General features: G+C 44.0%; 1 long non-coding RNA gene across 1 annotated transcript in view; it reads left to right on the forward strand.

Annotated features, from left to right (window-relative positions):
• Positions 1-16,809, forward strand: part of LOC126272818 (uncharacterized) — a 58,469-nt gene extending 41,660 nt beyond the window's left edge. The window contains exon 3 of the long non-coding RNA XR_007549269.1: positions 16,619-16,809. This is a non-coding gene — a long non-coding RNA (uncharacterized LOC126272818). The remainder of the gene's footprint in view (positions 1-16,618) is intronic.
• The last annotated feature ends 9,271 nt before the right edge of the window (positions 16,810-26,080 follow it).

Below are 26,080 nucleotides of genomic sequence, written 5' to 3' on the forward strand. Positions count from 1 at the left end.
TTCGACAACGTGACTCGTTATCTTCATCAGATGCAACCTAAGACTACTTGTCGAGTAGTTTTCTTTTTTCTTCTTTTTTACTCATCTCATTTCTCCCTCTTATGGAGGAAGGCAGGCCTTTCTAGTGCATGCATACTCGCACGTCATCGGCCAATGTTTTAAGCTACCGTTTATCCTTTCTTGCGTCTTTATTATGAATGCAGTGTTGCTTGGAATGGTTATTTGGGGGAGGGAATATTTACTAATGTCTCCCAATTGGGAATGAGGAGGAACTGCAAGGAGCAGTCTGTTATTTGACTTACAGCTGTGGGGAAACCTCCGCAAAACCTGGCAAGAACTGTTGGATGTCTTCTCACCATCTGCTTAATATATATAATGACTTGCCATTCTGTCTTCACGAAGATGCAAAGCTGGCACTTTTTGCCGATGATACAAGTATACCTATCACACCCAACAGACATGAATTAACTGGTAAAATTGTAAACGATGTTTTTCGGAAAATCATTAAGTGGTTCTCTGCAAATGGGCTCTCACTAAGCTTTGACAAAACACAGAATATACAGTACCACACAGTAAATACACTCCTGGAAATGGAAAAAAGAACACATTGACACCGGTGTGTCAGACCCACCATACATGCTCCGGACACTGCGAGAGGGCTGTACAAACAATGATCACACGCACGGCACAGCGGACACACCAGGAACCGCGGTGTTGGCCGTCGAATGGCGCTAGCTGCGCAGCATTTGTGCACCGCCGCCGTCAGTGTCAACCAGTTTGCCGTGACATACGGAGCTCCATCGCAGTCTTTAACACTGGTAGCATGCCACGACAGCGTGGACGTGTACCGTGTGTGCAGTTGACGGACTTTGAGCGAGGGCGTATACTGGGCATGCGGGAGGCCGGGTGGACGTACCGCCGAATTGCTCAACACGTGGGGCGTGAGGTCTCCACAGTACATCGATGTTGTCGCCAGTGGTCGGCGGAAGGTGCACGTGCCCGTCGACCTGGGACTGGACCGCAGCGACGCACGGATGCACGCCAAGACCGTAGGATCCTACGCAGTGCCGTAGGCGACCGCACCGCCACTTCCCAGCAAATTAGGGACACTGTTGCTCCTGGGGTATCGGCGAGGACCATTCGCAACCGTCTCCATGAAGCTGGGCTACGGTCCCGCACACCGTTAGGCCGTCTTCCACTCACGCCCCAACATCGTGCAGCCCGCCTCCAGTGGTGTCGCGACAGGCGTGAATGGAGGGACGAATGGAGACGTGTCGTCTTCAGCGATGAGAGTCGTTTCTGCCTTGGTGCCAATGATGGTCGTATGCGTGTTTGGCGCCGTGCAGGTGAGCACCACAATCAGGACTGCATACGACCGAGGCACACAGGGCCAACACCCGGCATCATGGTGTGGGGAGCGATCTCCTACACTGGGCGTACACCTCAGGTGATCGTCGAGGGGACACTAAAGAGTGCACGGTACATCCAAACCGTCATCGAACCCATCGTTCTACCATTCCTAGACCGGCAAGGGAACTTGCTGTTCCAACAGGACAATGCACGTCGACATGTCTCCCGTGCCACCCAACGTGCTCTAGAAGGTGTAAGTCAGCTACCCTGGCCAGAAAGATCTCCGGATCTGTCCCCCATTGAGCATGTTTGAGACTGGATGAAGCGTCGTCTCACGCGGTCTGCACGTCCAGCACGAACGCTGGTCCAACTGAGGCGCCAGGTGGAAATGGCATGGCAAGACGTTCCACAGGACTACATCCAGCATCTCTACGATCGTCTCCATGGGAGAATAGCAGCCTGCATTGCTGCGAAAGGTGGATATACACTGTACTAGTGCCGACATTGTTCATGCTCTGTTGCCTGTGTCTATGTGCCTGTGGTTCTGTCAGTGTGATCATGTGATGTATCTGACCCCAGGAATGTGTCAATAAAGTTTCCCCTTCCTGGGACAATGAATTCACGGTGTTCTTATTTCAATTTCCAGGAGTGTAGAATGACATAAATATAGACTTTGATCAGGAATCGGTAGCTAAGGTAGAATATTCAAAATTTATAGGTGTATGCGTTGATGAGGGGTTGAACTGGAAAAAAAAAAAAACACATGACGATCTGCTGAAACGTTTGAGTTCAGCTACTTATGCTATTAGGGCCGTTGCAAATATTGGCGATATACATCTGAGTAAATTAGCTTACCATGCCTATTTTCATTCTCTGCTTTCGTATGGCATCATATTCTGGGGTAACTCATCACTTATTTAAAGAGCTAGAGATCTTCACTGTAGCCTCACAATATATATATTCACTTATAAAATTTGTTATTAACAATCCGAACGAATTCAAAAGTAATAGCAGTGTACATGGCTACAACACCAGGATGGTCTTCACTACTCAAGGTTAAATCTAACTTTGGCTCAGAAGGGGGTAAATTATGCTGCCTCAAAAGTCTTTGATCACTTACCTAATAGCATCGAAAGTCTGACAGATAGCCATATACCATTTAAAAGGAAATTAAAAGAATTTCTTAATGGCAACTCCTTCTACTCGTTAGATGAATTTTTGGATATTTCCACAACTCCCACAAAAGAAATTATTAATGCCATGTAACATTTTGTGTGGTGTAATATCTTGTATGGACACCTTTCATCAGCCCGACACGTTCCACATCATTACGAAGTGTCGTATTTATGATCTGTGGAACAAGTACTAATCTTATCTAATCTAATCTAGGATACGCTGTCTCGTCGACCACTCAGACTGTCCACGTGTTTGGACCTCTCCTGGATGGTCACCAGCCTGCTTCCGTCCCCAGACGGTCCCTCTTTGGTCTGGTGGGCCAGGCCGAGCTCTGGTGTTTCTTCAGTCCATTGTCCCTCTCCGCGCGCTGGCGTCCTGTTTTTAATCCGGTACGGTTCTACGTGCTCCTTCTGCGGCCGGCTCCCGCTAGAATCGCCCTGCGACAACCTGTTTTTGGTCCAGTGCGCCTGGTGCTCTGTCTCGGTTTCATTCCCCGTGCCCACATTCTGAGTTGTTCTTTGTGCGGAGTTCTACTGCTGCCCCCGTTAAGATTCCAGCAACTCCAGGGCAGGAACCAAGGCTCTATTGAGTTGGTGCCTGGTTTCACGATCCATGAGGTTTTCGTCATCTTTATCTTTACAGACTCTCTTGTAACTCTGTCCCAGTGTCTGGAGATCTCTGCCAAAACCTTCGTTTCACCATAGTTATGGAATGACTTAGTTCCAGACAGTGGTCGGCAATAGCTGATATAGTGGCATGTCTTAGTCGGTTGTGCCTCTGATGTTTTTTCAGTATGGTGTCCACTGACTTACTCGTTTCGCAATGTGTGACATGCCACATTGACAACATATATTATAAATTCGTGGTTTTTGTAATCTCAGATCATCTTTTACAGTTCCCTTCATGCTCTTATTTTGGTGGGTGCCCAGAACATACACTTGATGTTATGCTTCCTACGAATCCCGCTGATTTTGGCAGAAGGACATATACTCTGCAGTCTTTGCATCATCTTGTTGTTCTTGAGGACCATGTGGTGGAATGGCTGTCTGAAGGGCATTCTGAATTTGTCTGACAATGTAAAAATGGCTCTGAGCACTATGGGACTTAACATCTGAGGTCATCAGTCCCCTAGAACTTAGAACTACTTAAACCTAACTAACCTAAGGACATCACACACATCCATGCCCGAGGCAGGATTCGAACCTGCGACCGTAGCGGTCGCGCGGTTCCAGACTGAAGCGCCTAGAACCGCTCGACCACACAGGCCGGCTGTCTGGCAATTTACTGTCACGCTATCTCGGTCTGACTAGGTGTATGCTCTGTAGAGCAATGTCTTCAGAACTCCATTGTCTGCCATGGATTGCAGCAACAAATCAGTGTGTATAGGTTTACGGTACATACTGTAGCCATATGCTCTTATTTTGACAAGTACTTCCTGAAATGACAGCTGGCCATCCTTTTCCAGCTTCATGCTTAATACTCGGCTGGACTGAATAAAGATATTCAAATGGCTCTGAGTACTATGGGACTTAACATCTGTTGTCATCAGTCCCCTAGAACTTAGAACTACTTACACCTAACTAACCTAAGGACATCACACACATCCATGCCCGAGGCAGGATTCGAACCTGCGACCGTAGGCCGGCTAACAAAGATATTCCAAAAACTCTTGATCCCCTTCATATCATGAAGATGTATAACAAATGCATCACCCCAATGCTTGAAGAAGCAAATGGGTTTGTATCTAGATGTCTCTAATGACTCCTCTTCAGATCTTTCCACGAAGATATTGTCAACCACTGGAGACTGAGGACTGACCATCTCTGATTGTAATACTGGTCTGCATGCAGAAAATAAGTCGAGGTCGGTAAATACCTGAACGGGTCCAACAGAGCATGTCAAATTTTTCTTCAATCAGTACCAATGAGTCTTCCAATGGCACCCTGGCGAACAGGGATAAAACATCAAAACTGACCATTATTCAGATTCTGTAATATGTAGTTGCTTGAGACGTTGGAAGGTATCCTCCGAATTGTGTATGTGGTGAATACGCTTCCCTACATATTGGAACAGCCGTTTCTTCAAGAACTTGGCTGTTGGGTACGTTGATTCACCAGTGTTGCTGACAGCTGACGCCCTCTCTATGTGCTTTTGAGAGCCTGTGTAGTCCAAGAGTAGCTGGTGTACTAGGTCGTAGTTGTTTGATGAACTTGTGAGGCATATTGATATCGTTCTACAGAGCCCTGTTCTTCTTGTCCACTTTGTCCATAGGGTCACATTTCAAAATCTGTATGCAGGTTCCTTCAGAAGTTGACACACTTCCTAATCTTAGTTAGTCTGCTGAAAAACGATTGTGGGGTTCCCTTTGTCTGCTTGCAAAGCCACAATGCGATATCCTTTCCAGAGCTCCTTTAGTGCAACCTCTCACCACTTGAGATTTTTCATTTTGGAGGGCTTGTTTTGGTGAGCGTTCTACAGGTCTCCCAGCGAATTTCTTCTGCCACATTGGGTGGAAGTCTGTAGGTTACTTACTCCACTGCAGTGATAAAACCTGAAATGATCAGCTGTCTAGGAGTCGTTGCGAAGTTGAAACGCTGATGAGTACTTTCAAATTGGTGTTACCAAAAGTCTGCAGCTTGTGGCCGTGCGGTAGCGTTCTCGCTTCCCGCACCCGGGTTCCTGGGTTAAATTCCCGGCGAGGTCAGGGTTTTTCTCTGCCTCGTGATGAGTGGGTGTTGTGTGATGTCCTTAGGTTAGTTAGGTTTAAGTAGTTCTAAGTTATAGGGGACTGATGACCATAGATGTTAAGTCCCATAGTGCTCAGAGCCATTTGAACCATTTTTTGTTACGAAAATGCTTGCCACTCAGATTGCACTCGCACTGTAATTAACCTATCAGCTGTGCTTTCTCATTCACGCAGTCTAACTTCACACACTGGCACACTGAGGTATTCTCATAGGGACCAAGTGACAATGTCTACGCTGTCGCATTCTTCACCTGATAAGGAGTCTGCTTCCTTGTTACCACATCTAACGTGTTGCACATATCGTGAATCCTCTTTCTCAAGATTTCCATGCTCGTCCAACGTTTTATCTTCTTCGTCAGGAGTAAGCATCATTTTAACTCCAGTTAATGTGATGCTTAATCCTGGCGGAAACAAGTACTGCGTCTCTATCTCAGCTCCAAAAGTGAATGCGAAGCTGACCAAGATACTTCAGAATTTGACAAATTTGTTGCTTCACACGTGGATTGTAGCGAAAACAAATAAATAAATAACTGAAACAAAATTAAAGATTATCTGGTAAAGCATATTCAGCGACGAGTCCTCCAAATGTCATGGAAGGATGAAGCATGTGGATTCTGTTCTACTAGAGTTATCAAGGACTGATTTATCATTTTCTTCCTCTTCTTCATTTCCTGTTTTAGGTCATTTATAGTCTGTTACTATCCTATTTTTTTCTCTGTCTTCCTGGATCCCATTTTCCATTTTGTTTGTATTTATTCATACTAGCAGTCTTTTGGGAACTATTCTTCGTAGGTTATCACTACATCGTTTCATAGTTTCCTTCAACTTTTCGTTTATACTTCATAAGATTAGTCTGGTTTTTTTTATATCAGTAAGTCTGATTCTGCCTGTTCTATTACATCGTTGGTCATCTTAGAAGCCTCATCTCCATTCTCTTGTTATGCATCTTGTTTGCTGCACATGAATCACTTACAAAACTGTAATCAAGTATTTGTTATAAAGCAAATCAAAAAACCCCTGTTATTTCCCACATATGTGAAGAAGAAAGAGATGAATATGAAAGACTTCTGTGCAAAGAAAAGTATGAAGGGAGCTGTTATGTCTGCCACAGACGGCCCCTGCAAAGCAGACTACACTCAAGACACCCCTGTGTATCATACACTCCTGGAAATGGAAAAAAGAACACATTGACACCGGTGTGTCAGACCCACCATACTTGCTCCGGACACTGCGAGAGGGCTGTACAAGCAATGATCACACGCACGGCACAACGGACACACCAGGAACCGCGGTGTTGACCGTCGAATAGCGCTAGCTGCGCAGCATCTGTGCAGCGCCGCCGTCAGTGTCAGCCAGTTTGCCGTGGCATAAGGAGCTCCATCGCAGTCTTTAACACTGGTAGCATGCCGCGACAGCGTGGACGTGAACCGTATGTGCAGTTGACGGACTTTGAGCGAGGGCGTATACTGGGCATGCGGGAGGCCGGGTGGACGTACCGCCAAATTGCTCAACACGTGGGGCGTGAGGTCTCCACAGTACATCGATGTTGTCACCAGTGGTCGGCGGAAGGTGCACGTGCCCGTCGACCTGGGACCGAACCGCAGCGACGCACGGATGCACGCCAAGACCGTAGGATCCTACGCAGTGCCGTAGGGGACCACACCGCCACTTCCCAGCAAATTAGGGACACTGTTGCTCCTGGGGTATCGGCGAGGACCATTCGCAACCGTCTCCATGAAGCTGGGCTACGGTCCCGCACACCGTTAGGCCGTCTTCCGCTCACGCCCCAACATCGTGCAGCCCGCCTCCAGTGGTGTCGCGACAGGCGTGAATGGAGGGACGAATGGAGACGTGTCGTCTTCAGCGATGAGAGTTGCTTCTGCCTTGGTGCCAATGATGGTCGTATGCGTGTTTGGCGCCGTGCAGGTGAGCGCCACAATCAGGACTGCATACGACCGAGGCACACAGGGCCAACACCCGGCATCATGATGTGGGGAGCGATCTCCTACACTGGCCGTACACCTCTGGTGATCGTCGAGGGGACACTGAATAGTACATGGTACATCCAAACCGTCATCGAACCCATCGTTCTACCATTCCTAGACCGGCAAGGGAACTTGCTGTTCCAACAGGACAATGCACGTCCGCATGTATCCCGTGCCACCCAACGTGCTCTAGAAGGTGTAAGTCAACTACCCTGGCCAGCAAGACCTCCGGATCTGTCCCCCATTGAGCATGTTTGGGACTGGATGAAGCGTCGTCTCACGCGGTCTGCACGTCCAGCACGAACGCTGGTCCAACTGAGGCGCCAGGTGGAAATGGCATGGCAAGCCGTTCCACAGGACTACATCCAGCATCTCTACGATCGTCTCCATGGGAGAATAGCAGCATGCATTGCTGCGAAAGGTGGATATACACTGTACTAGTGCCGAGATTGTGCATGCTTTGTTGCCTGTGTCTATGTGCCTGTGGTTCTGTCAGTGTGATCATGTGATGTATCTGACCCCAGGAATGTGTCAATAAAGTTTCCCCTTCCTGGGACAATGAATTCACGGTGTTCTTATTTCAATTTCCAGGAGTGTATAACATACACAAGTACTTGCAGGCGCAATCAAGAGGAAAACAATTCTTCAAAACAAACAGAACTTGCTAGAGACTAATGAGAACCTTTTTCTGCAGAGGTCGCCTCACAGATACAGGGAAAGTTGGAGTACTCCGCCGGCCTCCGCCGGCTTCATAAGGCCAGTGCAGCAGCAGTACAGCCAGCTGCTCGCCAAGCTAGGACCAGCTCCCACAGACGTCACCGACACTCTTGATGAATGGTCGTCTACATGTTATTTGTTTATGTGTGTATATAGTGATTGTTTGAGAAGTGTAGTTCAGTTTCAATAAACGACATTATACCGAGTATTCTACAATACTGAGAATTCTAAAGGAGCGATCACTGAGTACAGCCGGAAAAGAGTGGGCTAGCTGTATAAGAGAGCTTACTGGGAAATTCCGACTTGTCAGTGCCAGGCCAGTACAGTATCGGACGAGAGGAATGCACTCTCCAATTACATGTAATTTGACGGTACACGGACAGAGAGAGAAAGAAGCTCTCAACCCAGCTGCAGTTTGTGGTGGTAGGCCTTCAAGTGATCAGGTGAATTGCGTATGGAAGGACATAATGGCTTCAGACGTTTATGCATTTCCAGTACAGACCTTACGAGGGGCCCTTATTGACTGTCCACTTCGAATATTTTCACACCTTCAGGATTTGAAGGTCAAGGCCTGAAAACCGATTTCCGAAAATAATAACACTCTACTCTTGGAAAAAAAATCTTTATCAATTCGCCTTTGAAAACGCTGAGGTGGCCGGAGTGGCCGAGCGGTTCTAGGCGGTACAGTCTGGAACCGCGCGACCGCTACGGTCGCAGGTTCGAATCCTGCCTCGGGCATGGATGTGTGTGATGTCCTTAGGTTAGTTAGATTTAAGTACTTCTAAATTCTAGAGGACTGATAATCTCAGCAGTTAAGTCCCATAGTGCTCAGAGCCATTTGAACCAAAACGCCGAGGTTACGAGCGCGACAAAAAAGATGAAGCATCTAGAAAACACGGTAAGATGTCAGTTTAACTTCTGTACAGGTAAATACATCAATAGGTAGTACGTAAATAGTTAGATAGAACAAATGGCAGAATGAATTGGTGTTGTTCGTTTTTATGGTTCTTACCAGACCTGTTACTGGTATATAAGTGGTGTGAATAGCGTCAAATGATGAGTGGTATCTGTGAAGAATACGGCGATGCCGTGCATTCGTGTGAAAAAGCGTTATGAGCACCTGTCAGGATTTGATTAAGTGGGGCCTCATTACTGTTCACCATTTGCCTGGCTAGTCGAATCGTTCGATGTCACCACCACCTAAAGAGAAGGCCGCGGTACGCTCAGTATTACGTCACCCGAGCGGGCCAAGCTTGTAGCATTACATGTCAGCTTCATGGTGAAACTCCCATCATTTCGTTAATGGTAACAGTTATTGAGGTATTTCCTGTACAAGCGACAAATCTGAAAACTTGACAATGAAGAATAATGCTCGCTACGATTTTGCGTTTGGTGCCTACCGAAGTGTAGAAGTATGATACCGTAATTTCCCTGCAGATGGTGCCAGCCGTCAGTGTAGGGCCCATGAGACCGCGTCTGCCGCGCCATCTGCTTCCTGTAACGGCTGACGACGAATGTCAACACACAGTAACCCAAGTTCCATACATCGGTATCTGTTTCAAACCCATAAACACGTCGAGTTTTGTGCCTACAAACTACGATTTGCGCACAGCATTGGTTTTCTGTTATCATTTGAAGAAAACTGATGCAGAATCGCATGGAATGTTTTCCGACGCTTTTAGCAAACATTGTCTTGGGAAAACACAGTGTTTCGAGTGGTTCAAACAATTCAAAACTGGTGATTTTGACGTGAGGAACGACGAACGCGGGAAACCACCGAAAACGTTCGAAGACAACAATTTGCAAGCCTTTTTGGATGAATATGACACTCAAACTCAACAGGAAATCACAGAACAATTGAATGTTACGCAGAAAGCCGTTTCTCTTCGTTTGGAAGCTATAGGAAATGTGCAGAAAGTGGGAAAATGGGTTCTGCATGAACTGAGTGAAAGACAGTAAACAAATCGAAAGACCACTTGTGAAATGCTGCTCACCAGATACGAAAGGAAGTCGTTTGTCCATAGAATAGCGACAGGTGATGAAAAATGGAAATTTTTGAGAATTCTAAGAGTCGTAAATCATGGGTGAATCCAAGCAAACCATCAATATCCATTGCCAGACTAAATCGCTTTGGGAAGAAGACAATACTCTGTGTTTGGTGGGATCAGAAGGGTTTCATCTATTATCAGCTGCCAAAACCTGGTGATAGCGTTAACACAGTTAGCTACCAGTAGAAAATGATCGATGTAAATCGAGCATTACGTGAGAAACAACCGGATTATGGAAAAAGACAAAACAATCGAAATATGGAAAGAGGCAACACAAAGTAATATTGCTCCATGATAACGCCGCATCACACACAGCAAAACGGGTCAGGGAAAAGATCGAGGCGTTCAGTCGGGAAATACGAATTCTAGGGCATGGGGCTTATTCTCCAGACTGGGCTCCGTGCGATTATTTGCATCACTGGAACACGCTCTCACCGCACAACGCTTCAGTTAGCATGAAAATGTACGAAAATGGCTCGATGACTGGTTAGCTTCAAAAGTGCTTTTTTTTCTTTTTGCGTGGCATTCATAGCCTGCCGGAGGGTTGTGAGAAACGTATAAATAGCAATGGAGACTATTTTGAATAAAATGCACATACACAATGGCGTTGATTACATCGCAGTATTCCCATTACATCCCGAGATATTGAGACGCGAAGTTGACGCTTGAAACACCCGACATGCCCTGCTAGCGCACGTCCTGAGGCTTAGGCGTGAACCCCATGCTGCCCGTAATCGCGATGTGATTGACATGTGTAATCACACCTCCATACTTATCAAGAAGTCCGAAACGAATAATACGATCTGCTGCCATCAACTCTCATAAGCACATAATGGTTTCCCTCTTGCACGTTTTACGTGTCTACGTACACAATATGGACCAGTACCGATCGGTGTACTCCCGTCAGGTTGTCTTATTTATCCTGCACACCCAAAATAAGGTTTATCTAATACGTTATATGACCCATTGTGCCTGTCGCGCAGGGCCTGGCTCTACCTAGTCAAGTGTGCAACGTAGTTCCCACTACTGCCACAGTTACCACTTCGCCTTGTTTATGATTTGCGACCCATGCAAACTCCTGTACTCCACCACCCTCCGAGCATTCCGTTTGTTGTTGCTTTGGCGTGCAGTACACAGCTTGCCAGTGTAGCCGTGCATCAAAGTAATCTAGTGACGGCACGGAGGTAGTACACATTGTGAATAAACATTGTGTTGTGCAACTTATACTGTATAGTATAATGTACACACATGAAGATATGGTAGAAATGCTGCTGATCTATGGAGAATGTACGTTGACGGGAAATACGTTATGAGATTGCTTGTTTGTTAATAGTACTGTTACCGAACATTATGATTATTAAGTTAATATGTCTGTTTTCTACCCTATTCTACATACCTGAACTGTACCCTGTTGTAGGTGGACGAAATGCTGTTCAGGCAGAACGATTGTACAGAAGACGATTCCCTGACAAGCCATCGCCTTCGCGCCGGATGTTTGGTCGTCTCACATTTCGTCTACGTGAAATGGGAAGCTTAAATCTAAGACCTCGACATCGTCCTAGAACACTCACAGATGAACGTGCTGAAGATGCTGTGCTCGCTACCATAGCTATGAATCCTCAAATCATCACACGTCAAATTGAACGAGAAGTTGGTGTGTCGAAATCAAGCGCACAGCGTATTCTTAAACGTCATAAATTATTTCATCCTTACCATGTCCATTTACACCAGGATCTTCATGGAAATGACTTCCGCAATAGGGTAACATTTTGTCGGTGGGCTCAGTAAAAACTTCTGACTAATCCAAATTTTTTTGCTGATGTTCTCTTTGCCGACGAGGCATCATTCTCCAACAAAGGAATTGTCAGTATGAGGAATATGCATTATTGGTCCGCAGACAATCCAAAATGGCTCCGTCGGGTAGAGCATCAACGTCCGTGGAAAGTTAATGTTTGGTGTGGGATTATTGGAGATACCATTATCGGACCTTTTTTTATAAATCGCATCCAAAATGGCAGACAATACTTCAGATTCATACGGCACAATCTTCCTGTTCTCTTGGACACCGTACCTCTGAACCGGAGAATGGTCATGTGGTATCAGCATGACGTATGCCCTGCACATAACGCCTTACGAGCACGACGGCTCCTGAACCGTAAGTTCCCTGGTAGGTGGATTGGACAAGATGGCCTAGTTAGGTGGCCTGCCCGATCTCCGGACCTTACACCGCTGGATTATTTTCTTTGGGGAGCAGTGAAGGATGCTGTTTACCAACATGAACCAACAACACCAGAGGACATGAAGCAACGCATTATTGATGCTTGTACAGCTATCAAAGAGGAAACAGTAGCACGAAGTAGGGCATCCTTCATCCGCAGAGTGACCCTATGTATGCAAGCCAATGGGCATCAGTTTGAGCATGATAAGTGAACGCTATGTTTAGTATGTAGTGCTGGTATCATAGTGGAAGTTTCTACAAAGGGACATTTTACCCAGTGATGTTAAGAAACATTTGTTTGAAACAATTTGTCATTTAACGCATTTGATAAACATAACATTGATAGTTATGTGATAATAAAACTAATTGGTTAAACACGTTTACATTCATCTTCTATGTCCTACCTGAACTTCCCAAATCAAAACCTAAACAACGGTAAAACATTTAGTCCACTTGCTCGTTTCACTAAAACCATCAACATGAATTTCACTATTACGAGTGAATGATTAACTGTCACTTGCGCTAGATCTACAGTAAAGTAAAGTTTTAACGTTGAAAGGCATTGCCTTTTTAGTAACGGATTAACGATAAGCGAAGTTAACTTTGTGACTAACGTTGCGGTACACAGATATGTTGCAGAACCGCATCACCCCTAGCCTATGGGATAAATACCTGCTGGAATGTACGACGTTAATGCAGGATGGCAGCAGACCGTATTATTCGTTTCGGACCTCTTGGTAAGTACGGAAGTGTGGTTACGCATGTCAATCACATCGCGATTAACGGGCAGCATGGGGTTCACGCCTGAGCCTCAGGATGTGTGCTAACAGCGCATATCGGGTGTTTCTAGCGTCAATTTCACGTCTTAATATCTCGGGATGTAATGGGAATATTGCGACGCAATCAACGCCATTGTGTATGTGCTTTGTTATGCTACGTATTGCTGAAGAAAAAATATAGGAGGTCCATTTAAAAAAAAAAACATAAGTTTGTGTTAAAAAACACATATGCTTTCGTTTTAGAATGTTTCCAAATATGTACATTGATGGGCCCCAGGCCTACATTGATAACGGTGAAAGTCGTTTTCCAATAGCTGTTATTGTTCCAGAGATATTTTGGGTGGACAAGATAGCTGGGACACCCTGTATATATAGGGTGAGTCGCGTAAGCCCGCATCTCGTGGTCGTGCGGTAACGTTCTCATCTTCGCTCGCCCGGGTTCCCGGATTCGATTCCCGGCGGGGTCAGGGATTTTCTCTGCCTCGTGATGGCTGGGTGTTGTGTGATGCCCTTAGGTTAGTTAGGTTTAAGTAGTTCTTAGATCTATGGGACTGATGACCATAGATGTTAAGTCCCATAGTGCTCAGAGCCGTTTGAACAATTTTTCGAGTCGCGTAAGACGTAACACCCCCATTATTCCGTGGGAGATTGCACGAATCGACAAGCGATGTTCGGCGTATCATAGCCGACTATGGGGCACATACTTTGGTACATGCACAATAATCACAACGTTTATTTTGACCAAGATAATGAGGCAAGTACATGTTTTTTAAATGGGACGCTACACACTTTTTTTACCATCATTCGAACGCTCTGGAAAAGACACGTATAGTGATGTAACGCATGCTGCTATTGTAATTGAAACTTCACTTAAAAGACGCTGGGAAATATTGCACCATTGAAGGTCGAGACAGTCGGAAGCGGCTGCAGATTGTAAACACGCCTCGAGTGACCCTTAGGCCGAGTTTCCGTGCTCTATCAAAGCCTTCTAGATACAAAGCCTACGCACAGCGGCCATATTGGCACGTGGCGTCACAAACTGTTGGCCATCTTATCTTCAGTCGGCAGTCCTGTTGGCGTGTATGTTGTGTTGAAAGTGTGTGACACGTGAAAGTGATATATATTTCATACAGTATTCGCCTACCGTTCTTCGAAGTATGGGATACAAGTGTTGCGTTCCCTTTTGCCAGGGAAATTATAAATCCCAAAAAGGCATGAAAGTGCACATGTCTCGATTTCCCAAATGTGTGAACTTGAGAAATCGCTGGATTGCAGCTATTCCCAGACGGTAATTTGCGTCTACGCATCATTCAAGGGTAAATAAATGACAAAAAATTTAAAGCGAGCTATTTGTTTCCATTGCACCACATTTGCCAATTGTTTTTAAAAGCAGTTATGTATCATGTGCCAGTATAATTTGTTTCTTAATTCTGGACCATTGCTGCGAGGTTAATACGAAGCTGGCTGTGAAATGTCTCTCATATTTGCAACTATTGCCACAAAGAATATTTATAGTAACCTTGTGTGGCTCGAAAATGTTTAGTATTCCTTATCATTCCTACCAGATTATTGACTTTCTAGTACTTTTATTTGGAAGAGCTACAGAATGTTTTCGTTCAGTTTTACATATACAGCTATTCGGAAATAATTTCAATTTGAGGAAACTACCTTAGAAAATTGCTTTAATTAATTCAGTGTTCGACAGATTAAGCAGTATAGAAAGCAGAATTTCGAGGTAAGTGCATTGTCATTAAATTAACAGCACTCTGTGACACGAATTTCATTCAAGGATATAGGAGAAACAATCTTTTGATGTTTAAGGTTCTAAAATTCTGGAGAAACAGGGAAATAAAATATTTTTTCGGTTTTTTTTATTTACTAAACATTATGTCAGGAGGTGCTCCATTTCGTCGAATGATTTGAGTTTCGTGTGAGGTCAGCAAGCTTTGAAGTGGAGAGGAAAATTTACGAAAATAACAGGGGAAACAAATTCTTAAATTCCGTAGGAGCTCCAGCTGTTATTTTTTTTAAACCGAAAACGTCTGCTTGTTGATGAAATTGCCGATTTTTTACTGCAAAACAACGTAGCTCCTGAGGTACAAAGACAGAATTTAAAATTACAATTTGTATTCAAGCCTAGAAACTCGCATTTAAGGCAAATCGTCAAAATAATTTTACATCTTGAAATAACATAGGGCAGTTTTGTTCAGTTACTTTACGCAATGATATAAATTTCCATACTTTCATTACAAGGCCACGTAGAAGAGGAAAGCACGAGAATCCCTATGCGGTCTCAGCTGTAAAGCTCGTATAGCTGGAGAGGGCTTAACAGGAGGATTTCGATACAGACCCGGCCATCAGTATGTGACGTCACAAGTGTGCGCGCAAGCCTGTAGCCTAGGTGGTGTTATCTCTGTGCGGCATGCACGGCCTACGCTACGTACGTAAATACTCATCCGCCCTCTTTTGCGCAAAGTGTGAATCACAATAGCAGCATGCGTTACATCACTATACGCGTCGTTTCCAGAGCGTTCGAATGGTGGTAAAAAAAGTATAGCGTCCCATTTAAAAAACATGTGCTTGCCTCATTATGTCGGTCAATATAAACGTTGTGATTATTGTGCATGTACCAACGTATGTGTCCCATACTCCGCTATGATTCGCCGAAAACCGCATGCCGATACGTGCAATCACCCCTGGAATAAAGGGGGTGTTACGTCTACGCGGCTCACCATATATATATATATATATATATATATATATATAAAGTCAGTATAAATTTGAAAACTGAATAAATCACGGAATAATGTAGATAGAGAGGTAAAAGTTGACACACATGCTTGGAATGACATGGCGTTTTATTAGAACCAAAAAAATACAAACGTTCACAAAATGTTCGACAGATGGCGCTTCATCTTATGAGAATAGCAATAATTAGCGTAACATAGTAAGACGAAGCAAAGATGATGTTCTTTACAGGAAATGCTCAATATGTACACCATCATTCCTCAACAATAGCTGTAGTCGAGGAATAATGTTGTGAACAGCACTGTAAAGCATGTCCAGAGTTATGGTGAGGCATTGGCGCCGGATGCTGTCTTTCAGAATCCCAAGAGATGTCAGTCGATCACGATACACTTGCGACTTCAGGTAACCCCAAAGCCAATAATCGCACAGACTGAGGTCTGGAGACCTGGGAGGCCAAGCGTGACGAAAGTGGAGGCTGAGCACACGATCATCACCAAACGACGCGCATCTGTCAGACATTTTGTGAACTTTGTTTTTTTTTGTTCTAATAAAAAAAAACATGTCATTCCAAGCATGTGTGTCAATTTTTACCTCTGTATCAACATTATTCCGTGGTTCATTAAGTTTTCAAATGTATACTGACTTTTTGATCACCTGCGTGCGTGTGTGTGTGTTTGTGTGTAATAGACCAAATAATACTTAGAGTGTCTGTTTTACGCACAGCAACAGCAAGTACAGGATATATCAAATTTCTGTGTGTTTACAAGATATAAGCATGTGAGTTGTCCTTGTATAGAACGACTCTGTACACGTTTACTTGACCCTATTATAAATTATTGTTTCTGTTGCAGTGCCATGACCCCTGTGACAAGGATCACAATCCATGCAAGGAAGGAGAACACTGTGTTCCATGGAAAGTTCAATGTTTCAAGGCTCCGTGCTGCGATGTGCCAGTTTGCGAAAAAGTCATTGATCCGGCGCACCTGAACGTAGGAGTGAATAAATCAGACGCCCATCTCTCTGTTCAATAAATCATTCGTGTACCATATGTGAGAGTGCTTTCTTTTTCTTACCTGTCCTGCATCTACATAAACTGATATTTTGTAGAGCCGAGGTTTTGAGCTGGAATCAATCTGTTTGTTGCAAATGAAATCACCACGCTCTCTGTCTTGAGCCCTGTACTGCTCAGACGGCATCTGTAGCGTACTCTGTACGTGCAATGTCGTACTTTACGGATTCAGGTTGTAGGCCCGACGGTGACTCGAATCTCGTCCATACAAACACCTGCAAAGGTACCCAAACGCCACATAGATGACGTCAGAGCATGCATCTACTAGCGCCTCAATCCATACCACATAGATACTGACCACCACACCTGGCTGGACTGGCATTGCTAAAAGAATTGCTATATGACGGAGAATGACACAGCCGCAGCTTATGCTCTGCTTCGCAAAGGAAGCTATTCCCTCGCAGTATGTTGTACGCTTTTATCAGAGTTCCTGGCAGATTAAACAGTTTATCTGTAGTCTCATACCTTCCAATAACTATAATTATCAATTGGTTGGCAACACCTGTAACCAATGTATATTGCCAGTACTAACTTACAAAAATGGAACATGGATGGTAAGGCAAAACAGTTGAAAAATGAAGAGCTGCACAACGAACATTGAAAACACGCGCGTTAGACACAACAAGAAGGGCATTGAAAGCAAACAAACTAATAAGGTAAAACACAGAAGTTGGCGAAATTTGAAAGTTTTCTAAAATAAATCTGCTCAATTTTATCTAATGTAACTTAACGTTGTGAAAGCTCTCTTAACTTTAATCACGAATTTGATCCAATGCATATAGTTACTTCTTGCTCTAGGTCGTACTGGAAATCACAGAACGTTGTGAAATTATACGTTGAAAAACTCTAAATTTTAACAAAACATTAATATCTGAAACTTACGCCCTGCAGTTGTGATGTCTTGCAAGTTTGGCCCGTTATACGAACATCTCCACAATCTAAATAAACTAGAAGAGGTGAAGGAAAGAAACTGCATTTATAGTAACTGAAACCTTACAACTTTCCCTTTTATGAAACATTGATGGCATTTATCATTTTTTTGACAATTGCGTCCTTTAGATGGCGCCCTCCTGTTCGAATACATTCGAGAAATCTGCTGTTGAGATTCCTCATTGACCGCTGCAACATCTCAGCTGGGATGCTTTGAATTGCATCCCGAATTATCTGTTTCAACTAATCCGGGGTTCTTGGTCGAGTCGTGTAGACTTTGCTCTTTAGGTAGCCCCAAAAGGAAAAATCACAAACGGATAAATCTGGCGATCTACGAGGCCAGGGAATGTTATCGAATCGTGAGAGCACACGGTTGCCAAACAATTCTCGCAGATATGCCACTGATTGCCGTGCAGTGTGTGATGTCGTTCCGTCCTGTTGAAACCAGGCTTCTTGAACGTTTAGAAAGTTATTCAGTGCAGGTGTAACGATCGGCAGTGACAGTTATTGTGTTTCCCAGTTCATTTGCGAAAAAATACGGCCCGATAATCGCATGTGATGGAACACCACACCATACTGTCACTTTACTAGCCTGTAAAGGATGCTTATGAACGTCATTAGGATTTGTGTTTACCTAGGGACGGTAGTTCACATAATCTATGAGATGAAAATGTCCCTTATCTGACATCCACAACTTGTTTAGAATTTCATCGTCGTCGTTTATTTTTGTTATTATTTGTCGACAGAATCCTAATCGTAACCAGTAATCGTTGTCCTTCAGTTGTTGCACCATCTGTAGTTTGTACGGATCAAAATTTAAATCAAGATGAAGAATTCTGCGAACACTCTCCCAGGACATTCAAACCACGGCTGCTTGCTTACGAATTGAACGCCATGGGCTCTGTAAGACAGACTCGCGTACAACATCGATGTTCGCTGGAGAACGCGCACTTCTTGGTCGTCCTGTTGGTTTCTTCTTGCGAGCAGATTCAGTCTCTTCCGTTATTAACCCAACATTTTATCGAATGTTCCGACGGAACGGCATAAGGACGTTCTAAATTATATTAACGTCAAAACTCTCTCTCCGCCGCTACCAAACTATCATTGTTTTTATAAAAAAATTTATGGCTAACGCACGCTGATTTCCGTTCCATTGATGCATGGTTGCTGAAATTGCGGACGCTTTACTCGAGAACTGTCTCAGAGCCGCAGTGCTGCCACCTGCCCATGCCGTCACTATTCATTTCAAACATTCCCCTGCCCGCATCTCGTGGTCGTGCGGTAGCGTTCTCGCTTCCCACGCCCGGGTTCCCGGGTTCGATTCCTGGCGGGGTCAGGGATTTTCTCTGCCTCGTGATGGCTGGGTGTTGTGTGATGTCCTTAGGTTAGTTAGGTTTAAGTTGTTCTAAGTTCTAGGGGACTGATGACCATAGATGTTAAGTCCCATAGTGCTCAGAGCCATTTGAACCAAACATTCCCGTTATTCTGTGTCTCAACAGCTGTCTTCTGCAGGGATATTTTCCTACGACATGGATAGAGTAGTTCCAATACCCAAGCCAGGTAAAGACGTAGCAGAACCCAACAGTTACCGGCCAATTAGCCTTTTGCCGACCCTCGGCAAGGTGCTCGAGAGAGTGCCGTTGAAGAGGCTCCATTACACGCTTACAGCGCATGACGTTATACGACCAGAACAACTTGGTTTCAAGGACAAGTTATCTGCCGAACTTCAACTTCTGCAGATCACCGAACGGATACAAGAAGGATACAACAAGCAGCACTTCACGATTGGTGTCTCCCTTGACATCGAAAAAGCTTACGATAAGGTGTGGCGGCCCAGCCTTATCGTCAAACTGCATCGCACTACCCTTATTGTGGATTGTTACATTGCACTCAAAGACAGCTTTCTGCAGGACAGGAAACTGTATGTCCGAGTCGACGATAAAAACTCCGAAATAAAACTGATCTCCGCAGGAATTCCGCAGGGCTCTGCCATTTCGCATCTACTTTTCAACTTATATATAAATGACATCCCAACAGTCCCCCTTGTTTCGGCGAGTTTTTATGCGGACGATACGGCCTTTCTGACAACTGGACGACACTTGGACCAGCTAATCGCTAGGATGCAACGGCAACTTGCTGTAATGGAACGCTGTACGCTGCACAATAAGATAACGATCAACCCGACGAAGACGGCAGCCGTTATGTTCACACGGAGGAAACCAGTTCTGAACGACAGACTCCAAATAGCTGATCAATTAATCCCATGGTCGCCGTGAGTGAAGTACATCGGTGTCTACCTTGACAAAAATTACTCTTTACGCAGCATACTGACGACAAGAAGACGGCAGCCCAGAAGATGGCCAGGTCATTGATTCCGTTCCTGAAGAGCAAGAACCTCAACCCTAAGACTAAACTCCACTTGTATAAGGCAACGGTGGAACCCACAATGTTATATGGCTCCACCTCGTGGGGAACTGCGTGCGTCTCCAACTACAACGAACTCCAAGCGCTGCGAAGCATTTGCTACCGATGGATCACAGGAGCTCCATGGTGGACAAGAAACGTCGACATCCGCACCGCACCCCACGAGACCACTATACGAGAGAAGGTCCATGACAAGGCTCTACGAGTTTTTGACAAGATCGATGCCCTTAGGGACGAAGTTCGACAATTAGAATCTGTAGGAACGGTAAACCCTGCAAGATGGCACAAGTATCGAGTACCGAAGTCAATAACGTTTCACCCCCCCCCCCCCCCCCCCACACACAGGCAATCTGTCATAACACGAGGAAGCAGTCACACATAACAGCCTAGACACATTTCACCCTCCGCAGGAGATAGACATCACCAAAGACAGCAGGCTAAAGGACCCATTGAGCGCCCAAGCCTAGCTAAATAAAATGTTTTCCTTTTATCCTTACATCCCGTCCTAGAAGAATAAGTCATCAAGGATGATCTCTTCAGCCCACACTACACAGGAATAAAAAAAATTATTCTGTGTCACCTTGTATTATGCATAGCAGATACTCTCTGCGCAAGCGTCGTGCATTACAGGGAGTCATGTAGCGAAAACTTAAACGCTGAAAGAAAACAAGGACCCACATCCACCAGTATGTGTAATGTAAGCATCCCAATATGTTGAAGAACGGCGGGATTCTGGCAATTGGAACGATAGAGCGGTAAGTAAGGAAAATTAGATTAGGGATATGCGGATATATCACTAATTATTTTGGCTTATTAGTAAAATGAAAAGAATAGCAAAGGTGATGGAGGTTTAAGCCAATAGCGAAAGCTCGAAATGGGTGACCAAGTGTTACTAAGTTACAATCATCACGAAGATATACATCAGTCGTGATAGCAAAAGAAATGAGAAAACGCATGAAGCAAAAAATGTAAAACTTTATAAAGACGGAACACGAGAAACAAGGAAGTTCATATGGGACTGAATGAGCAATGAAGCATCAGTCACAAATTACGGTGCATGGTTCAAATGGCTCTGAGCACTATGGGACTTAACTGCTGAGGTCGTCAGTCCCCTAGAACTTAGAACTAGTTAAACCTAACTAACCTAAGGACATCACACACATCGACGCCCGAGGCAGTATTCGAACCTGCGACCGTAGCAGTCGCGCGGCTCCGAACTGAGCGCCTAGAAGCGCGAGACCACCGCGGCCGGCTCTCCTACAGCGTACAACGCCAGACCACACTCGAGTGTTCGCCCATCTCCAACAATACGATGCCTTGGGTCCATTGTCATCGATCATCTTACATATAATTCCGAACTGGCCCCATCCGATTTTCATCAGTTTCCAAAACTTAAAGAACATCTTCGAAGGCTTATCCGAAAACAGTGTCAAACAGTCTATAGTCACGGTATCAACAAACGTGGCTCTCGTTTGGAGAAATGTGTTCGTCACCAGGGTGACTATGTTGATAACTAAATATGTTGACATGAAAAATAAAGATGTAGAATGTCAATAGCTTTTGTATTATTTAGCAAGCTTTAACAGTTGTGACATAAAAAATTCGGAGGCATTCTTTTCACCACGTCCTCATACTTCAAAATTCACAGTTATGTTTCTACCAAACTGTAATCTTAGTTTTTCTCTCTAATTCGCATAAGGGAAAATGATACTTACGGAGGATAGTGGGCCGACAAGTGAGGCGCTATCTCCGCAGTATAGCCTCTCGTGGCTGCAAGTTCGTATCTCAGGAAAAAACAACATTTGCACTTTCACGTTATAAGAGAGATTGTCGGAAGACCTCATGCAGTACGCGTGATAATAATGCAAGTTTTCGAAGCCAACTCAAAAATGCACAGGATGACACAGCTAGTGGCCTCGGGATGGCTAATCCTTACGCAACGGCCAGAGGCAGTGTGTCCGCTGCTCACAACGAGTTTACCTGTGGAGTGGCGAGCGGAAGCTGACGTCACTTTCACGGCTGACAGACAAAACAGAAACGCGTCGTTCGTTTCGGCTCAGGCCCCTAACACATCGCAGCTCTACAAAGATTGATTGTGAGAGAAGTATAATATAATTACTTATCTGTTCTATCTGGTTACGGGCAACGGCCTAGCCGCAGTGGACACACCGGTATCTGGGATCACCGGAGTTAAGCGCTGTCGGGCGTGGTCGGCACTTGGATGGGAGACTATCCAGGCCGCCATGCGCTGTTGCCATTTTTCGGGGTGCACTCAGCCTCGTGATGACAATTGAGGAGCCACTCGACCGCACTGTAGCGGCTTCGGTCAAGAATACCATCATAGCGACCGGGAGAGCGGTGTGATAACCCCACGCCCCTCTTATCCGCATCCTCCCCTGAAGATGACACGGCGGTCGGATGGTCCCGGTAGGCCACGAGTGGCCTGAAGACGGAGTGCTATCTGGTTACGGATAAAATGAAATGCACGAGTAAATGATTCTGTTCTACATTAAAATTAAGATGGTAATGGATAAATTGTCATGAAGAAGCAGTTTCGTAAATAAATAATTTCAAAATGCGCATTTTGTGTCTCAGTTGGTTGTATTGTCAGATAGACACAGAACTATCACACTACAACATGATACGTGTTTCATTGATAACTTAACATTACGTTAGCCTGTCTTTCACAAAGAGGCACACTTGTTGACACGCTGGTATTGATGGTGTATTCCCCAGCGCAGCTCTTCGGCCTGGGCCATAGAGGATAAATAACTATGGCGTGAGCATCCGGGAATTCTGTCCACAGCCTCTGGTGCAATTCAAGTCACATGATTCTGGGACAGTGAAATTTAGCCCGTATTGCGCTTAGCGTATTTTGAGTCTTGCTACTTCACCCTTCAGTAGTACCGTGAAACTTTTAATACATGCGTTTTACAGGCATATTAACAATTTGATGCCAGGAACTAAAGTTGGCTGAAAGGTGTGAGAGCAATGTTATTGTGCTCTTTCGCTGCAGTATAATACCTCATATTCCACTTTACTTAGGTTTTTTCGGAAACGGGATAAGTAACAGTCAACAGTACTTTTTTTGTTTCCTATTGCTCTTATTCACATTGTCGAATCTCTGTTCGGATTAGGTACGTAGACGACACCGAAGTCTCACGAAAGAACAAAGTGTTTGGAACTACGCAATTTTTATAATAAATGCGGTACGCGATTTGCACCCCGTGCTTGTCCTTTATTGTTATCAGTTTTTATTTATTTATCTTCCTGCTTTTTATAGACAAGTAAAATATCTATAACACTATTTTGGCATCTCATCAGAAAAGTGTAACGATACACAACGCATGAAAAAATAAAAAATGCAAAATCAGTGTTCGAATTTTGGAGTAATGAAAGAAATGACAGCCAGAATTTTTCCAGGTTTTGTATTGGACTGATTCATATTGTTGAATCTATTCTAATTAATTACGTTACAATAACACATGACAGGAAACTGTCTTATGCAGAAATACTTAGATACACACACATACACACACGGGGTTGAGAACTGCATAAACTGGAGGAAATTAATCAGACTGCCATGAACAAATATTATTACATATGAAAATAGCACCAACATGAATACATTAACTGGCAGTTTACTCAAATACACTTGCAAGTTTATCCAGCAATTGTTTTGTAAATACATGGCCATAAAATCGCAGATATTATCTCTACAATACAGAACTTAATAATACCGTGTCTCGACCTTTTTCAACATATAAAGCACCTCATATCAATATAATATTTTCATTTATACATTAGTTGTACATACCTATGAAAAGTAACTGCTCCTTCTTTCGACACTTATCTATACATCTGTATCATGAAATCACTGCACCATAGCTATTATTAAAACTCAAACACGCAGAAAGGTTTATAAGACAAGTCGAATACGAGTTAATATTCAAGTTTCACTATTACCATAAATTGTGGACTAGCTGCGTCGTCCCAAAATCACGCGATTATCCCGGTTTGATGTTGGAAACATGCGCAGTAGGCTAACCTCACTCAGTAGATACACGTACCGTATTCTTTGATTTGGGCAGACGCGTTACACGTCTCGCGTGAAGCTCTTTGGTTTTCCAGCCGCCAGCTGGACGGTTTGCTGCAAATTTTTGTACTGAGCTTAGCGTGGCATTGGCACCGAGCTGCTCGTGAGTTACTTCTTCTCCTGCTTCTACTCTACGTTCTACTCGGTCAAGTGGTGCTGTGCCGCACCATGCTGCTCCCAACTGTTGGTGAGATCGCTACAGGCTGGTGGGTTAAGCAATCGACAGAACTGATTCACTTGCCGACATGAGCTGTAATTTACACATACAAAATTGCCATCCATGATCATACTAGCCACTAATCACCCCTCTGACCCACAAGGGAAACTCCCCATCGCAACCCCCTCACATTTAGTGGTAAGACGGTCCAATGGACAGCCTATCAAAAGCGGAACACAGATCAAGCATGAAAACAGTAAGAAGGTGTACTGAACTGCGAGAAAAAAGCGAAATAGTCAACAGTCCAAGCTGAACAAGTGCAACATTGAGAGCAGAAGAGAAGCGACATCGATGCTGGAAATGCGAATTTAGCTGCCGGATTGCTCTCAGAACTATTTTTCGATTCGTGTAAACGCTCTGCTACATTTCCGTCACTATGGCGTTGTGAGGTTGTTACTTGCCTTATTTTTTAATGTTCATTATTTGAACGAAGTAGCTTTGTACCGAGCGTAGGAAAAGAAGCGTTGTACTGTCCAGGGAGTTACTCATTTCCTTTGTTTACATTAAGAGTATTGCGTTTTACCTTTATTAGACGGAAATAAATGCACAGATGCTAATATATTTTCTAAGTTAGTGTTATAAAAATGGTTGGCAACAGCCCTACATTCTTCCTCGCTGGCTTATTGTAAACTGCTACTACCGCTGTCTCTATTAGAAGCAAGGGCCGTCGTTCACGGTCGTTTGCTGTTAACAGAGCAATCGCCATTTCTCCGTACAGAAATAGGCATTTGTCTTTACACTTGTCTTTATTCATCGAAGTTTTATAGCCATTCCAACGCCTCAAAAATGTTTGACAGAAATAACGTTCAATTAGTAATCAATTTTCCCTTTTTTCCACAACGCGTGTGATCTAGGCGGGCTTAATACTACAGTGTGGTACTCGTAAACCGGCAGGGATACGATTTTTAAACATCTCTTTTTGAGCATTCTCCTCCTTTAGATTTGATACACATTCATAACAAAATCAAACGCTTTCTTTATAAAGAAAAAAGTTATTATCGGCCAAACAAAAGAGAGGACTTTATCAGGTTGGCAGCACCATTGGGATAATAATCTTGTGTAGCTTCTCACTTCGGAAAAAGAATTCATAGGCAAAAACAAAGCAGTTAGAATTACGTGTGGAGATGAAACACTTACATGTTATAGGCATCTGCTTAAATAATTGGGAATACTAACCACGGCCTTGAGGTACATTTATTCACTCGTAAAATTTTTTGCCAGCAGTCCACTGCAATTTGAGAGTTAGAGAGATGTTCACTGACAAATAATGGAACGAAAACCGATTGGCAGTTCCCATTGGTGAAACTAAATTTGGCACAGGAAGGAGAGAAAAACTCGGCAATAAAACTCTTTCATAATCTGATTACTGAAATAGTTTTCTGACAGACAGAACAATTGTTTTCAAATGTACATTAAAAATATATCAACTTAATTCCTGTGCCATAGAGCAATTCTTGAATAGATGTAGTTAATCAGTTATAAGCGTGTGAAGGGCCAACACTAAGCCATATATATATATATATATATATATATATATATATATATATATATATATATATATATATATATTACTCAAG

The sequence above is a fragment of the Schistocerca gregaria genome, chromosome 5 (genome assembly GCF_023897955.1).
Source record: "Schistocerca gregaria isolate iqSchGreg1 chromosome 5, iqSchGreg1.2, whole genome shotgun sequence".
In the NCBI taxonomy this organism is placed as follows: domain Eukaryota; kingdom Metazoa; phylum Arthropoda; class Insecta; order Orthoptera; family Acrididae; genus Schistocerca; species Schistocerca gregaria.